At 43.2% G+C, this 3055-nt stretch overlaps 1 pseudogene; it reads left to right on the top strand.

Annotated features, from left to right (window-relative positions):
* The first annotated feature begins 456 nt into the window (after nt 1–456).
* Nucleotides 457–1406, top strand: LOC132524955 (olfactory receptor 2A2-like; annotated as a pseudogene).
* The last annotated feature ends 1649 nt before the right edge of the window (nt 1407–3055 follow it).

Here is a 3055-nt window from a genome sequence, read left to right as displayed (position 1 = left end):
CAGTGAAGTAGGGACAAGCATAGAAGCCTACTCCGAATTCACTTCAGATAAATAACTCCAGTTTTCATTGTTATCCAGCTCTGACCTTTCCACCACACTTTAGTCCTTTACAGACTGTCATTAAGAATGGAGGCGGGGGGGGGGCTTCCCTGGTGGCGCAGTGGTTGAGAATGTGTCTGCCAATGCAGGGGACACGGGTTTGAGCCCTGGTCTGGGAAGATCCCACATGCCGCGGAGCAACTAAGCCTGTGTGCCACAACTACTGAGCTGCACTGTAGAGCCTGAAGCCCCTGCGCCTAGAGCCCGTGCTCTGCAACAACAGAAGCCACCACAATGAGAAGCCCGTGCACCGCAATGATGAGTAGCCCCTGCTCACCGCAACGAGAGAAAAGCCCGCGCGCAGCAACGAAGACCCAACACAGCCATAAATAAATAAATTTACATATAAAAAACAGAATGGAGGGGAACCAATCATGGGTCACAGAGTTCATCCTGGTGGGATTCCAGCTCAGTGAAGACATAGAATTTTTCCTCTTCGTTATCTTCTTCCTATTTTATATCTTCAACCTGCTGGCAAATGGCATGTTCTTGGAACTCATTTGCCTAGACCCCAGACTGCACTCCCCCATGTAGTCCTTCCTTTCTCATCTGGCCATCACTGACGTATCCTATGCTTCCAGCAATTTACCCAATATGCTGGAAAACCTAGTGAAACACAAAAAAACGATCTCCTATTTCTCATGCACCAAGCAGATGGTTTTCTATTGGCTTTTGCTTCCGTAGAGCACCTGACTTTGGTGGTGATGTCCAGTGACAGGTATGTGGCGATCTGCCATTCCCTCCAGTACACTGTCATCATGAACTGGAGAGCGTGCACGTTCCTGGCCATCATTTGCTGGCCACGTGGATTTTCCCTGGCCCTAGTACAAGAAAGTCTCTTTCGAAGGCTGCCCTTCTGTGGGCCCCAGAAGGTGAACCACTTCTTCTGTGAAATCTGATCTGTCCTCAAAGTGACCTGTGGTGAAACCTGGATCAATGAAATTTTCCTCTTTGCTGACGGTGTGTTTATCTTAACTGCGCCCCTTTCCCTGATGCTGGTCTCCTACGTACGCATCCTCTGGGCCATCCTGAAGATCCAGTCAGAGGAGGGCCACAAGAAAGCCTCTTTCACCTGCTCCTTCCACCTGTGTGTGGTTGGGTTCTACTTTGGCATCGCCATGATGGTTTATATGGTCCCCGGCAATAGTCAATGAGAGGAGCAGCTGAAGATCCTTTTCCTGTTTTACATTGTCTTCAACCCATTGCTCAACCCCCTCATCTACAGTGTAAGGGATGCTCAAGTGAAGGCTGCTTTCCACAGAGTATTGCAGAAAAGTAGAACAATATGGCACAAGGCACAATTATAGTTTAGTGAATTTTTCCCCTAGAGCTCAAGAAAATTTTCCAACAAAATACATGACTTAAGGATGAGAATTATCTAAGAGTAACATCACAAAGATGGGAGAATAGGAATCCCCAAGCCCCCCCTTCCTCCATGAAGATGACATAATATAGATCAAATTGCCTTTCAGAGAACACCAGAAACCACATAGGAGTTTGCAGCACCCCAGACTAGCACAAAGCCAAGAAGAGATAGAGTGAAGCTTTTAGGCAAAGTTATGGCATTTTATTGCCATATCCACCTCGCCTCCCTGACCCACTGTGTTAGGATCTGGAGAAAATTCCCAACTCCCAGCTCTTTGTCAAGAGGGAAAGAGAAGAGTAGACCGTGCCTACCACATTCTAGCTTTTCGGGTGGTGGTGGAGCCTGCGAGCATGATTTCTGTCATGCCTGACTCTGAGCCCTGATGGGAATGGGAATAATGGCAGTTTGGACTCCACGTTTCGACCACTGAGAAACATAGCAAGCACCCAACTTTTTACAGTAATACAGAGATTTTTGAATTTTTACAATTCTAATAGATGTGCAGTGGTATCTCATTCTTGTTTTAATAGAAAATTCCCTGATGACATGTGATGTTGAGTGTGTTTGCAAGTGCCTCCTTGCCACCTGTATATCTTTTTTGGTGAGGTGTCTCTACATTTTTGCCCATTTTTATGTAATAAACTTTATTTTTTAGAGTAATTTTAGATTCACAGCAAAATTAAGTGGCAAGTACAGAGATAACCAATATACCCCCTGCCTCCACACATGCAAAACCTCCCCCATTATCACCATCTCCCCACAGAGTGGCACCTTCATTATCATTCATCCACCTGCATTGACACATCATCACCCGCAGTCCACACCTTACATAAGTTTTCACTCGTGGTGTTGTATATTCTCTATGTTTACACGAGTGTATAATTATGTGCATCCACTGTTATACTATCATAAAGAGTAGTATCACTGCCCTAAAAAATCACCTCTTCTTCCTCCCTCATTACTAATCCCTGGCAACCACTGATCTCTTAATTGCCTCCATAGTTTTGGTTTTTCAGAATGTCATATAGTTAGAATTATAAAGTGTGTAGTTTTTTCACATTGACTCCCTTCACTCAGTCGTATGGATTTAAGTTTCTTCTACGTCTTTTTTTATACGCTTGATAGTTCATTTCTTTTTAGTGCAAAATAAGATTCTGTCGTCTTGATGCACCACAGTTTATCCATTTACCAACTGACAGACCACTTGAGTGCTTTCAAATTTAGGCAATTATGAATTTAACTGCTTTAAACATCTCTGTACAGGTTTTTATGTAAACTTACGTTTTCAGATCCTTTGGAAAAATACCTAGTAGTGCAATTGGTATATCATAGATTAGAGTATGTTTATTTTTTTAAGAAGTTGTCAAACTGCCTTTCAAGGTGGCTGTACCATTTTGCAATGAATGAAACTGAATTCCCCCCAGCAGTATATGAAAGTTCCTGTTGATTCACTTCCAAATCAGTGTGTGGTGTTCTAAATATTCTGAATTTAGCCATTCTACTAGGCATGTAGTGATATTTCATTGTTGTTTTAATTTGCATTTCCCTGATGACAAAGATATGTGGCATCTTTTCTTATGCTTATTTGCC

This window comes from Lagenorhynchus albirostris, chromosome 8 (assembly GCF_949774975.1).
Source record: "Lagenorhynchus albirostris chromosome 8, mLagAlb1.1, whole genome shotgun sequence".
NCBI classification, from domain to species: domain Eukaryota; kingdom Metazoa; phylum Chordata; class Mammalia; order Artiodactyla; family Delphinidae; genus Lagenorhynchus; species Lagenorhynchus albirostris.
Note: the sequence above shows the minus strand (reverse complement) of the source record. Positions and strands in the feature narration are given on the sequence as shown.